General features: G+C 37.7%; 1 long non-coding RNA gene across 7 annotated transcripts in view; it reads right to left on the bottom strand.

The window, feature by feature from the left end:
* LOC134552944 (uncharacterized) overlaps positions 1–14,484 on the bottom strand; it is a 145,637-nt gene that overhangs the window by 110,354 nt on the left and 20,799 nt on the right. For all 7 annotated transcript variants that reach the window (XR_010080990.1, XR_010080984.1, XR_010080989.1 and 4 more), the window contains exons 2-4: positions 8,185–8,285; positions 3,553–3,627; positions 2,489–2,605 (exon numbers count right to left, since the gene is read on the bottom strand). This is a non-coding gene — a long non-coding RNA (uncharacterized LOC134552944). The remainder of the gene's footprint in view (positions 1–2,488; positions 2,606–3,552; positions 3,628–8,184; positions 8,286–14,484) is intronic.

Genomic DNA, 14,484 nt, shown 5'->3' with positions numbered 1-14,484 from the left:
AAGCCTTTTGCTACATTTTCTCTCCCTGTCCAGCTGAGGAGGGGAGTGATATAGCAGCTCTGGTGGGCACCTGGGCTAACCCACAATATATAAGCTAGCAAAAGTTACAAGTAAGCACAATTACAGAATACACCAAATTTCCACCAGCTCCCGCCAATCACTCTAAAGAGAAGTGGGAAATTCCAATAAACAGAACACTTATAAATGTTTTGTAAAATTTTGTGGAGATGAAAATGCAGTTGCATACTCTGCAGTATACAGGAGTATAGGACCATAAGAGGATAAAAATCATATATATAAGATATCTTCCATTATTTTTTGTGAGTGTTGGTAGACCGATTTCTATTAAAAAGTGGGTGCTTAACTTCTAAGACACTAGTTTTGGTACAGGTGATGTTCAAGTCCTGGTTAATCACAGTGTGAGAAAAATCCTCACTGCAGGTTCTTGACATCTGTCTCAAATAGTGGGGTTGCTAATCTCAGGAAAGCTGATCAGACAGCACTGCTAGCAGCCTCCATGCATGTGGGAGTCAGGATTACAGTTTTAATAAAGAAACCTGCAATATGTTCTCATGCCCAAAAAGGCAAATTTTTGTAGCATGATGTTCTTATGAAGATCAGCAACGGAAGGAAACAAACATTGCTCTAAGCTTGGCAATGGCCAGTCCAAAACCCTTCAGCAAAGAACCAGCCACAACAAAACAGACAATCATTCCCTTGTGCTCACATCCACTTCCAGTCCTTGCTGTAGCAGCAATTCACCTTCGCAGTGTTAAACACATTTCCATCTGTGGGCTGCCAAAAACCAGCATTTACTTTGAGTAGAAATGAACGTACTTTTGAGCACAACAGAACTTTTTTTTTCCTTTTCTGTGTGGGTGTTTCTTGAAAGAAAGCTGTATGAAAGACAAGGAAAGCGTCTTTGATGTATATGTGCCATTTTAAAATAAAGGCTCTCTCTCACATACTCAGAATTTTACCAAGAAGTAGCAATTACAGGATTATCTGTGACTTCAAACATAAATTCTTTGGATGCTGCTCTTGCCTTGCTTTGTTACATTAATAATTATGTTTTAAGCAGTCTGGGAAATTTTTTTTCATATTTACAAACCATAGTTTGTTAATAAATGTGCAATCACAGGATTGCTCACCAAAAGGGAAGTTTGCTTTCTGTCTTGTTATAACAAGTTTCAGCAGATAGCTAATTAATATAAACTAAATATTTCTTCAGACCCTTTACAGGAAGAAAGAGGGTATGAATGAGGATATGAAATGCTATGAATTTCTGAATGAGGTTTTTGGGGTTTGGCTTTTGTAAGACCTGATGAAATAGGTGTGTTATTCCTACACAAAATTTTGCACTTGAAATTTGGAAAAGCTGTCTTCAAGGCATCCAGAAAATCATGCAAGCACTAAGAAATATTTATCAGGCAAACTACCAGCTGTTATAAACACTCATGCTTTGATGAAGAAGATGGGAATTTTTGTTCAAATAGCTGACCACAGTCTAACCATAACTCTAAATCATATAGAAAGCATTTAGAAGAGCTGGTGGTACAGACACTGCTGGGTAATGGGGCTGTGCCCAGGTGGTGACCTGCAATAAGGGACAGAGCAGGCAGTCTCTGCAAAGCCCCAGTCAAACATTACACAAAAGGGCTCAACCGTTGCCTTCTGGGGTGCTCTAAATACACATTGGGATAACAACATTCGCCAACGCCAGAACTCTGGAAAAATGTTTCAGTGCTGGAATTAACCATGGAAGAAATTTTGTCACTCTTTTCATTCCTTCGGAAGCCCCGGAAGAGAAGACAAACGAGTACAAATATCTATAAATCAGATGGGAGTCCAAAAGCTGCAAAGGTTCTTTAAAGTCACCTCAGCTTTTTTTATGCACCTTGGTCTGTAAGTTCATCTTTCAAACAATTCTACTGTTACAATAAAGTCACACACAGTTTGGCTGAAAAAAATATGGGGTTGGAATAGGAAGTAATTGAACATGTCAAAGAGTAGCTGGGGCTTTTTTTCTGACAGAGCTATTTTAGAAATGCTAAGGACTTCACTGTTTGAAATATAAAAACCATTCATCTTCAGTATTTTCTAAAGAGAATTGGTTTTCCCGGAAACACAGTTTTCACTTAAAAATTCACCTACGATTTCAAAAAATTAAATATTTTAAAACAAACTAACAAAGAAAAAAATCAAAAACTTCATATTTATACAGCAGGATGGAATAATTCAATATATGCTGGCCAAAGCACTCTGACTGATTAGAAACAGTTTTCCTTACTTCCTTTTTTTTTCTTCCTTTTTTTTTTTTTTTTTTTTTTTTTTTTAAGAGAAAACTGAAAACATTCTGTGCTGGTTCAACCCATGAAAAACAAAATATCCTTTATTCACTGTAACAGTCGTAACACCTGTGCAAGCTACAGAAATAGTATTGTTCTCTTCTTGAGGAAGCTGAGCACACAATAGTCCAGTGACTTACCCAAGATCACATAAGAAGTCAATATTATTGCAGAGAATTATTCCCTTCCCCTTTCCTTGTTAGTGAAAAGTATTAACAGGGCCATCAGAAAAAACTGTCGTCTCATCCTGCCAGTCTCTGCAAATAAGAAGAAAAAGCCCAAGTGAAATAGGAGTTTGAGGTAGATCCTATCAGAGCCATCTTGCATTTACCATACTTAGAATTTTCATTCTGAGAGTGGAGTTTTTGTGTGGCTGTTTATTTCTTAAATTTATGAAAGCATTAAGCATATTAGAATATTCAGCCACACTTCACACTGGGCAGAGACCTCCCATGCTTTGGTTTTTCCTTTAGCAGCTTCCAAAGCCTTACACTGACTAAAATACTTCCACCTACACGAGAATTTATGCTTGGTTATTTATGCAAACCACCAATATCAGAGAGCATTACTCTTCTCTTCAATGGCAGCTTCCAGGTGATCCTGTAAGAGCAGTTCTCAGGAAAGGCCACGGTATTGAGGGCTCCTTGGGATGATTGCATGTGAGCACAGAGAGGAGTTTCAGTGCACTGATGACACACAGCTCTGTCTCTCTGCTCTACTTCACCCTGCATGTTAAATCTCTGCCCTGCAGGAATACCAGAAAGGTATTTACAGAAGGAGGTCTTTGAACTATTTCATCCTATATCTGGGAAAAAACGGAAACCCTGCTAGTGGGTGAAAGAGTGCTTATACAGTTGATTTGCCATGATTGCTGCTTTTGCTGCCAAACAGCACAGCTTTGTTGTTATCCCATAAGCAGCAGGTTCGTAGGCACCTGACATACACAAATCCCAACTTAAGTCCAGACTGTGAACCTTCTACCACCCTGGGATTTTAGTCCCTTCCTGGACTCCTGCATTCCACTACTATTTCATCAAGAAGGATGAACAAAGACCACCTATCTAATCAGATTGAAGGACATCTTTTATTCTTCATGAAAAAGCATGACCATGGTACCTCACAAGTAGTTTGAGTCTTTTATGTTTATGTTTTCAGTTTGAGCAAGAGGAAATAATAGGTTTAGCTTTTGTAATTCTCTACATACCTCTGAAAAACAGTCCAGTTCTATTCTGACCACAGAAGTCCTTGTTTTCCAAATACAGGCATGTGTTAGATAAGCCTGGATAGAAACGGGACAAAAATGAGACCACAACATTCATTTTTATCTTTGACTCTTGGCACTGAAATGTGCATCTAGAGAGATGCCACAAAGCCATTTTGAAAATAGTTTCCAGCAGACAAAGCTAAAATCTGGACTTCATTGCACTCTGTCCTGCAGATAAAGTTTTGTCCTAAACTGTTTACAGATTGTAGAGAAAGCAGACATGCATTTTGTCTAAATGTGCATGAAAAGATGATGGCAGACTGAGAAGCTGACCCTGTTCGTCCAGTGTGCCATACAGATTAGCACAGGACACTTTGTGCATTTTTACTTGCATAAATACTTTGCCTGCCCTGTTGAGGTGACCCAAAGTAAGCAAAGGCCACACAAAATGTGCTTTTTTTAGCGAGCTTCTCTTGAGAAAATAACCACATTTGCACTGCCAAAGATTACGATAAGGAAGAACAGAAACAAAAAGGCTCCCCCACAATTCTAGTACTGTAGGTACTCCTCTATAACAAGAGTTCTCTTGTGCAGAAGTAGGAGACTGGCCTTTCACATGTCCCAGGAAGTGTGCACGATGCCTGTCTAGTTTAACATCCCCAAAACAACCACATGTAAGGAAGATGATTCTGCACACTCCTGAATACTGTGAAGGACTGCAGTGAAGACCAAGGCCCAAATTACTGCTAACGAATGCACAGTGTTATCATGGCCAGAACTTTCTGCAAAGCCACACTTCCATTTTCTGTTTTGCTTGACCTGAGCTGAGCTACTCTACTTGAAACTAGACACGTGCACACAAGACAACTTTAAACAATATACATTTTGTTACCTGTAATGAAAAAAAAAGTCTAAGCCTAAGGATAACCATTATTAGGTTATTCATTAAAATGATTTTTTCTTGTAGCTCCATGCTAATTACTGCCTGCCTGCTTGTTGTCTGCCTCCATGCAGTAAAGAATGTGTAATTCAAAACATATTTGATGCATGTTTTTAGAATATTGAAACACGATGTTCCCATGTATAAGGGTCAGTTTTTAAAGGCAGCATCCTGCACTCTTTCCCAAGAGCTGCTACGGTTCATCAGTTGTCTGTCAGACCTCCTGCCACACTCAAATGAATTGACAAAATATTCCATTACAAAATGCAGAAAAGAAGCACAGTTTCTTCCTGCAATCATTTTATAAGTATTAAATCCAGACTATACAAAGCAAATTGTCAGCAATAAATTCAATAGAGAAACTTAATGGTTGTAACAGACTAGCATTAAGCTGTGTTACAACAGAATAATAATTTCCTGGTTAATTCATGATTGTACACCACAGCTTCCCTTTTTCACTTTTCAGTGCAAAGCAGTAACCCAATCTATCCAAACCTATGGCATATCAGTGAAAGAAACCTAAGCACTGCATACTGAATCACATTTAGACTTTGAAAAAATATGGAACATTGTCTGAAACACACATCTTGTCTCAGGGCCCAGAAACACCACCAGGTTTACTGGCTGAGATTTAGCCATAAATACTAAGCATAAGATAACACAAGAAAGCAAGAGGACACCTTGCTAAAAGAACCTAGCCTGTTCCAACATTTAATAGTAGCATTTTTTGTTTTGAGACTGCCAGAGCCTTCTACTTCTACAAAAAAGCCTTTTCCAGCAAACATCTTAGTGGAAAGAAAAGAAAAACAAAACAAAACCAAAACAAAACAAAACAAAACAAAACAAAACAAAACAAAAAAAAACAAAAAAAAAAAAAAAACAAAAACAAAACAAAACCAAAAAAAAAAAAAAAAAACCCTATCCTAGAACTTCCCAGGGGAGCTGAAGAATACTGCATACCTTACAGACAGAGTCTTAGTAAAATTCCCATCACAGGCCATCAGACTCAGGTAAAAACATTTAATGTTGGAGACCACAGGAATCGAGGACTAAAAAGATGTAGCAGACTACAAGAGCCAGGTCCCTTGCAGACTCATAAGAGTGGGTAATCCACAATTTATCAACATGGAAAAGTTGTCAAAGATTATGCTACAACATGAAAAAATGGGGGGGAAAAATCATTTAAATCATGGGTCAGAACAGCCAACATTGAACCAAAAGTTGAGAGAGAGTTTCCAGCTTCAGGATTGGTCTCAAGATGTCCACACACCCAGCTCTAAATCAAAGCAAAGGCTCTTAAGAGATTTAAAATTGTCCAAGTTACTAGCAAAAATGTGGTAGAGGATACTAATACCTTAGACAAAGTTAAAAAATACTTAACAGATAGCATGGTAAAAATAAGCAACAATAATAGATAATAAGAAGGAAATCATGAACATGTGCTCACATGCTAACAAGCCATGATTATACACTGCATATAGAACAGCACTGACCTGCTCAATAATTTATTAGTCCTTATTGTGCAATGGTTAACTTATACTAATCATTTTATCAATATATTTTTATATGAAATGTGAATGAAAAAGTGCTATTGGCAATCCTGGATATGAGAATAACTCAGTTAACAGGTTGACACAAAAATCCAAGGATAAAACAGGCAGTTGAACATAAATTCCATGATGCAAGCCTATGCTTTCAATGCATTAGGATTCATCAGCAGGGTCATTTTTTTATTATTATTATTATTAAAAATAAAAAGGTTTGGAGAAGCATCATACCTGAAGAAAAAAGTTCAGTGAAAAGATACAAACAAAATAATAGATTACAGGAACATCTTCCTGTGATTTAGAAACTAGTTAACCAGTTTACAGTTTAGGAAGAATTAGAACACGGATCCAACAAACTAAACAAAGAAAATACATGACAGGAGAAAGTAAGGTTATAGAGAGGTGGTAAAATATGCTAAATTATATGAGCTAGCCAAAACTAAGAAGATTAATAGGAGATTTAAAAGGACCTAAAAAACCTAGGGCACCATGTATTTGAAATTCAACACAGAAAAGGACTATTAACTTTCTCTGAAAGGAAAAAAAAAAATCTTAGTTTCACACATGTATAAGTAGCTACTCCAGTGAAAAATAGAAGAAAACCTAGAACACTGTAACAATAAAAGGAAAACAATTTGCACGGCTGTATGAAGGTATGTTGCTCTTGACCATTCCCCTACATGAAAAGTTACTATGGGTTCCATTTATGGAATATCAACAATGAAATAGTAACTTTTGAAATTTATTACATTTTGTACTTCTAATAGTAGGTTCATTATGATAAACACCATCTTAAATAAAACATAGGAGATAAAGAAAGGGCACGGAACTTAGCAGTGGTGCTGAATAACTTCCCCAGAAGTAGAAATAAGAAAGTTTAACACTATTCCATGGAAAGAAACACTGACAACAGTTAATGTAATGGGGAAAAGGATGGGTACAATCAGGCAGTTTACAGTGTTGCTACTGGCTTAGAGTAACTATGGCTCCCTTTCCACTGGGCTCAGGGAAACGCAATCTTCACTCCCAGTTTGTTCACATTCAGGTGCTGAGGTCCATCATACAGACACAAGCACAGGCAGCCTTTATGTGAGGCTTTATTCTTCCCTCTCAACCCCCTACACTTCCCAATACTTGTGGTTCACTGGTGTGATATATGACTGCTGACAATCTTAAATATATAGTTTTTATCAGACTTTATCATTGCATTTTTGGGTTAGTGTTTTATCAACAAAGAGGCTTCTTTCATGTATACCACCTTCTGAAATACCTGAGCAGATTGGCAGAATTGGGTATGGATAACTGTTAATGTAATTATTCTTTTACCTATTTCATAAACAGCATAACTGCTATTAAGAAAATATTTATTGGCCATTGTTCTGAAAATATTATCTTTTAGTCTTCTACTATTATTTGAAATAATTCCCAAACTCGTTAAGGTATCCACAAAAACGTTACAGAATTTCTGAATTAACATGATGCAAGGACCACAAGACCTGGGTCACAAACAATGTCTTTTACTCCCAAAGCAAGCTTCTATTACTGTGGGCACCGAGTCAAGCCTTGCCTTAACAGGCAAGAAATGATGAGTGAGTTAACAGCACAGAATTGCCATGCTGAAAGACAAGGGGAACTGTTCAGTGCAGGTGCAAAATTCCGGGGGCTCAAGGCACATAATGTCAGTTCTCATAAGTAATCATCTTCCAACACTGCTATTATTTCAGGTGCTCCTCACTATTTACATGGAAAACAGTTGTCATTATTTCATCATCTGGCCACTTCGGATGACTCTGTAGGATTTAGATAATGCTTTTAAAAAATTGCGTGGATTATTGAATTAAACCAAATTGATTTCTTGGCTTGAGGAAGGGGTGAGAAAAAGAGCCTTACTGCCATTACTCAGTAAGTTTATTACAGATTGTTCACTCAACAAAAATTACAGTCTTTGTTTGCATGTTGTGTGACAAACTTGAAACTACAAGTGTTTACATGTGCTGCACGCATACACTTTGGGGTTTTAATAGCTGGTTGACAAGAGATTAAAGGCAGAAATATGGCATTTTATTAAAGCAAACATATCAGTATGCCTACCATGATAAAATGATCTAGTTTTCTTCAGACACAAAAGTTTCTGTTGAGTGATACCTTTGAAATTCCTTGAGGGCACCCTATTATTCACTTTCCTCAGCAGAGAGCAGCTGCAAATGGTCTCCAATTTTCAAAGAGTATTGCCTGGTCATTCTTTACTGTCAAAATGAAGAAGAGCATAAAAGTTAAGTCAATAAAGTAATATGAAATGCTTAATATAAAAATTCAAGAATGAATGATTAACCATTAAAAACTTACAGTAGCTATTTCAGCCAGGAAAAAAAATTAACATTTCCCTTGAAACCTATTAACACTCCTTGTAAACAATATTCTTTCTTGAAATATATGACCTTTCCTAATGCTCTCCATATACATGGCATTTTTCTTATATCCACTTTACCTTCACTGATATGCAGCTGAATTCCTCGGGAGAGGGTATTTAGAGCCCCTTCCTCTGATGCACTGAAAAAAATGAATCCTTTGATTGCATTCCCCTTCACAAATACACCTAAATTTCAGCTTTAGATCTTCAAATCCTTTCCTCATCTGAGAGTCCCATGGCCTGTTGTGGTTGTTGACATGCCACCACCATTTCAGCCACAGTCAAGTGCTGAGCATAAGATTGATCTCTCTCATTTGAGCCACCGGTAGCTACATGTATGTGCAGCAGGTGAAATGGTGCTTCCCTGCTGCGTATAGCTGAAAAGTACCTTTAAAATCACACAGTTTTCTCAGTTTCTGAGCTTTGGGTGACTGCTCATGCAACCTTCTGCACATGGAAATATGATCCAGTTTTTAGGAAAATAGAAATGCTCCCATTTCTGGCCTTTCTAAGTTCCAACTATTCCCTTGAAGTGCTGAATGTGTGAACTGTGTATTTTGCAGGTGACCCTGGGGAAGAAACAACATCGAAAATGCCTTTATTTTGCATCTGAGACTGACACATGTATTGGTCTGAAACTACCAAAAGACAACTCTAGGAGTACACACAGGGTTAGAACCTGAGATTCCACAGGTTCCACAATGACAGTGTAAGCCAAAACAATGGCAAGGTAATTTGTAACTCGCTGAAAGCAATTACATCATTAGAAAGTGTTCATGACAAAAATGACTCAAACAGTGATGGAATTGGAAGGTGCACAGCAAAGGTGAGGAGCATCAGTGATACCTGACAGTATCAAGTCCCCAGTTGAAAAAGATGTCAATGGAAGGGGAGGGTGACACCCAGGGCTGGCTTCCTACGGCTCACTCATAGTACATAGGAAACTGCCACTGGGGCTATAGCTTCCCCTTCAATTTCTCCTTCTCACTGGGATTTATGGGAACAGACCAACAGGCCAACATCCTGTGCAAGACAGCACATCACAGTGACTACAGCAGACTTCTGAATTTCATGTCTACTAGACTTTGGACATAGTGTCTGGCACAAGAAAACACACTTGCAGATCACTTCAGGTAGATCATCACCAGATCTTTGGGGGAGGCAACATTAGAGAAACACTGATTAGGAAAGTCGAGACAGCCATGGCTTGGAAAAATGAAACCAACAATAATAAATAATACCATCTGAATATTAAAATACTTTCATTAGGAAAATGCTCTCCAAAAACAGAGCAGAGCTCAACTCAGATAATGCAGATGACACGGAGATCCACTTGCAGTTGCAGCAACACTAGGACAAGTCATAGAGATTACAGGGAATTAATTGTATGCATCATTTTATGCATCATTCAAGAGGATAACTTCATTCAGACTTTAGACACAGGTGCCTAATTACAGATATAAAGACAAGTGCAGACATATTCTAATAATATTTCAGGACCTGTCATAGCAGGCTGAACAGAGCTCTGAACAACGTGGTCTAGTAGAAGATCATGGCAGGGGGTTATAACTAGATTATCTTTAAGGTCCCTTCCAATCCAAAACATTCTGTGATTCTATGATTCTAAGACTTCTGGTTATCTGGGAAACTGGAATTCCCACTTCACTAGCCACTGCTGAAATAGACACAGAATCTGTGGGAAAAAATATATATAAACCAGGGATCATAAGTCACACCTCAAAATGCAGTATTTGGAAAATTGCACTGAAACACAGGACTCTATTTTTACTGCATAGACTGAACCCACACCAAAATAATCACAATTCACATAGATGCATAAGGAACTTGAACAACTTCCCTGAAGTGCTGCTCAAATGTATCTCTGAATAAAGGAAAGATGCATCTACATTCTTCACTGTACAACTGAGGCTGGTCAAAGGAATATCATCTTACATCAGGTCTACAGAAGACAGTGAACAGAAGTGAACCCCACATTAACTGGCTAAAGCGAGGCCTTGTTTTTAGGCTACAAACCTTAAGCAAACTGTTAGCAATTAGATGTTAAGCAGATCTTTCAAGACAGCAATTTAGAAAACAGAAAGCCACAAGCATAACTGATGGATATTGCATTCGAAGACACATTTAAAGCAAGGATGGTAAAATCCATATTGTAACTGGTGAATCCTTTGATCTAGTGCTGCAGTGTTACAGCATTTACTCTAATAATCTTGGAAATACACACTTTGCATGTACTCTGATTTCAAATAGAACTAGAGGAAACATAATATATTAAAAGCCTCAAAGACTTTTCCACAAAGCTTGGAAAAAAATTCACTGAGGTGTTGAATTTAATATGAACATTTTAATCAAAGTAGTCTTAATTCAAAGAAAGAAAAGTGAGGATTGCTCAGACAGACTTACACAAGCCTATTGAAAAGCTTGTATCTCTGCTTAAACTAACACAATTTGTTAAGTCTCACTGAAATTTATAGCTCTTAGGCTAAAAAATAAGCTTTAGTTTCTTCATTTTCCTGACAGGAATCTCAGTTTTCATGGTCTGACATCATTAAAGAGTACTACTCCCTCCAAATAACGATTAAACCCACACAGTTTAGACCCTTATTGCTGGTTGCCCTGATAAAGTTCTTTATCAACTGGCCTTAGTGGAAACCACCACAACTGGTCATAGGCTACCCAGTCATTCCAGATTTCTTGCTGCAGTAAGAAATTAAATTCACTTGTGAAGTAGACACCCAATTAGAGTGAGCCTCAATCATATATATATAGTAAAAGAGTGAGCAGCTCAGACATATTTATTGCTTACATTTCACAAAATTTAGGAAAGCTTTAAAGTGGGGCTCATTGAAATCACTGCACACATGAGCACTTGAAAGGGAGGAAGACCCAAAAGTAAGACACGAGATGTGGTAGGCAGCAAATAGTCAAAAAACTCTAATAAGAAGCAAGGCAGAATTAGAAGTGATATGTGGTAATAACAAAACACATAGTCTCAAAACGGAACAGAAGAAGTATTAGAAACTTGCTAAAGAAGTCATGTGAAAGCTTAAAGACAAACCAGAGGCCGAGGATCAGATGCATCTGAATAAAAATAGATGTGGATGATGTAAACCTGTATATTTAAGTCCAAGGAGTCTCCTATATAGACAGCTGTCATCTAGCCATGAAATAGCAGCACAACTGCAGAAAAACACATCTTGTCATGGTTCTTACTATAATTAAAATTTTCCTGCTACAGTATAGTAGAAAAGAAGTGCCAGCATACTGTGTGTGCTCAAAAGTTGCTTTCATACCTTTACTTATGTTCTTGAAGAAGTGCTAAACACCATCCGCACAGAAGAAAGTATAAGACTAGAAGCTGATGTTAATCAACCTTTTCTGGAAACTTGTAATTCAGACTTCCTTCTTCCAGAAGAAACATACTGGTCAGGCATGAGTACTCGGCATCATTGTTTGTTTATTTGCTTGTTTTAAATGCATGGGGTTTTTTCTAGATGGAGCTTCTGTGAGTTCTAGTAAAAACTAAATTACATCCCTTAAAACATATTGGCATCTAATTTGTGCTCATTAATTAATTTCCTACAGGTCATTTTCCTTCTAAAGAAACATAATAGAAACAGACAAAAAATGTAAAAGGTCTACTGTGCCATATTTTATATGATTTCCTGTGATAAGCAGCAGAAACCTTCTATACTTGAATTATGTTCCACTGCCAATCAGGCCACATCCATCAGTGAAAACAGCAACACTAATTTGACTGTTGTCTAAGCCAAAATGGAATTGCCGTAGAACGTTTCAGAGTATTTATTACTATTATTATTAGGCATTTACTGCCAGCAAAATGCACTCCCCAGATCACTCTCTGTATAGCTGTTGTTTGGCTGGTGGTCCCCACCAAGGGTGGTGAGAGTACGAACAGCTCCAGTGCATTTGGGCCTTCTACTTTACTCAATGACACACCTTGACATTGCTCTGCCTCATGGACATGTTCCACTGGGTGTGACTCTAAAAGCCCCCAATCTCAGAACACCGAATGACCTTTTCCCAATTTTAAAACACCCTCATGAGTTTGAAGGATATGGTCTGACATGTGAATTCAGCAGGTGTAGCACCAGCAGGGACATTGCACTGCAGCAGATGCTACAGATGTCAAGGCAGCCCTGCATATCTAACAGCAGAAGTCCCCACAAGAATATTTCAGGACCCTAGTAAAATTTTCCTACAACATTTTTGTAGTTGAGGCAGTAAAGTTCAATCTTGATGAGTGCCATTTCAGCTTGTCTTCCTCTATGCATTCATTTATGATTTATATTCTCTGCCTCTGCGATAAATTATGGTGTCTAACTCAGGAGGAACAGGATTGTACTCAATGGAATGTCAGGATTCTAACATACACTTGAGATGAGAAGCAAGTCTCTAAGACACAAAACACACCAGATACCACATCAAACTAACCTTAAACACAGCCTATTTCACTCCATTTTTATTGTACCTCCCCATCACAACAAAAGCACTCATAATGTGAGAGAGCTTCTACAAAATGAAATAATCTCAGAAGAAGGTACGATTCTATACGGTGATGTTTGATTCTAAGCTTTCTTCAATCAGCCTCATAAAGCATAGGATAAACTCCTTCTTTCTCATGAATATTAAGTTCGCAGCCTTTTGTAGAAAATCATTGAGAGTCATCCTGATAGAGGGTGACATCTTGATCTCACATTGACACATTACATTGCATCCCATCTTCTCAAATCATAAATGAAAATAGTGGCTGCATTCCACAGTCTCTGAATTCTTTCAAGACAGCTCAGCAATCTACGAGTGAAAGGTAGGATAAATTATTACAGGAGACTTCTCAGCAGGGCTGTTTTAAATCAAATGCTGTCAAATAATTTTTAACTTTCTTTGATCTGCACTCAATCTCTGTGTTCTTTGCTGACCTATAGCACAGACTCTCCTTGACTTCTAGTCTTTTCTTTTTCAGTCTCTCTGCTTATGAACTTTTATTTTCCCTTTTTTTACATGCAGAAATATATTTTAAAAAGACCCTAGATCCAATGGCTTGGTGATTTTTATTTTATACTTCCTTTTAAGGGAAAAAAACCCACCAACCTAGTAAGCATGGTAGGAATCTAAAAAGAGATGAGAAAAAGATAGAAAGTTAAATAATCTTGCAAGAAGGAAAAATACAATGTTTTGGGCTGAGAAAGTATTCTCCCTAAGGTGTTTTATGTTTCTAAGAGGCACATCATACAAACTCTGTATCTGCTGGCTCCTACAATATATTTTATTGGAGATGACTATAACTTAAAAATCTGGACACAGGGGAGACTTAGGCAGGCAGGAAAACTAAAAAAAAAAAACAAAAAAAAAGTAATATTAATGAAGAAAAATAAATGAGAGCAAAAGGAGAAACCACAGAGACACAGAGTAGGACAAAATGAAAAGGAAATGGCTTACAAGATAACATAGTGAAATTAAACAAATGAATCCACAGTAGATGTTGACATCATTGATGGTGATTGCTGCTGAAATGGTGCCTGGGCACTGCAGTGCAGGGTCTCGTTGCATTACACACTGCATTGCATTTTATGAACACACTCCAGCCACAAAAGACACTCAACGGTCTTGGCCAGGATGTCAGAGATGAATAGATGGATGAACAGAGAAAAAGAGAGGACACAAAGTAACACCATGTGACCAAGGCACCATTCAGACCAAATCTGAAATGTCAAACTGTTCTGTTTACTTTGAGGAGAAATATGGAGCCTAGTCCATATGCCCTGAACAGAATTATTGTTCAGCTTTGCATCCTTTTTACCTGAGCACCTTCAAACACAGTCCAAGATCTGGATAAAGTAAATGTGTTTAATTCCCTCACCTGCTCCTCAACACCTATTTTGCAACATCAGGGTTTTCAAGTGCCTCATCTGTGGTAGCAGAGTGCAGTCACTGCTATGCAGTGAGTCTTGATTAACTGAAGCTGTGACAATTTATTAGTTTGTGACATAGCCCAT

This window comes from Prinia subflava, chromosome 1 (genome assembly GCF_021018805.1).
Source record: "Prinia subflava isolate CZ2003 ecotype Zambia chromosome 1, Cam_Psub_1.2, whole genome shotgun sequence".
Classification (NCBI taxonomy): domain Eukaryota; kingdom Metazoa; phylum Chordata; class Aves; order Passeriformes; family Cisticolidae; genus Prinia; species Prinia subflava.
Note: the sequence above shows the minus strand (reverse complement) of the source record. Positions and strands in the feature narration are given on the sequence as shown.